This window comes from Gavialis gangeticus, unplaced genomic scaffold (assembly GCF_001723915.1).
Source record: "Gavialis gangeticus isolate Ggan-Ray unplaced genomic scaffold, GavGan_comp1, whole genome shotgun sequence".
Classification (NCBI taxonomy): domain Eukaryota; kingdom Metazoa; phylum Chordata; order Crocodylia; family Gavialidae; genus Gavialis; species Gavialis gangeticus.
Genome location: NW_017729025.1, coordinates 149,697,651 through 149,697,944, shown reverse-complemented (window position 1 = coordinate 149,697,944; position 294 = coordinate 149,697,651). Strand labels below are relative to the sequence as shown.

The window sequence follows — 294 nt, the reverse complement described above, 5'->3', positions numbered from 1 at the left end:
TATATATATATAGCACAGTCTGTGGTACTGGCTGCTGTGACTATTTGGAAAATATAGATGGGTAGATTTAGAATTTTTTTTGTGTGGTTTAGTCCAATTATTATTTTTTTATGTAAAGGAAAATGATTGTCGGCAGAATTCACTGTTGGGTGTTTGGGGCATTTAAAAGCTCCTGGTTGTCCAACTGGCCCCCAGCAGATTTGTCTGAAAGGAACAATGGCCAGATATATTAAAAGGAGGGAATTAGAAGAGAGCAGGGCAGACTCCATGAGGAGAGGCTACCGGACCTGAACC

The 294-nt window shown here is 40.5% G+C and overlaps 1 protein-coding gene across 9 annotated transcripts in view; it reads left to right on the top strand.

The window, feature by feature from the left end:
• Nucleotides 1-294, top strand: part of BRSK2 (BR serine/threonine kinase 2) — a 581,381-nt gene that overhangs the window by 3,270 nt on the left and 577,817 nt on the right. The gene's annotated exons all lie outside the window — the stretch shown is intronic.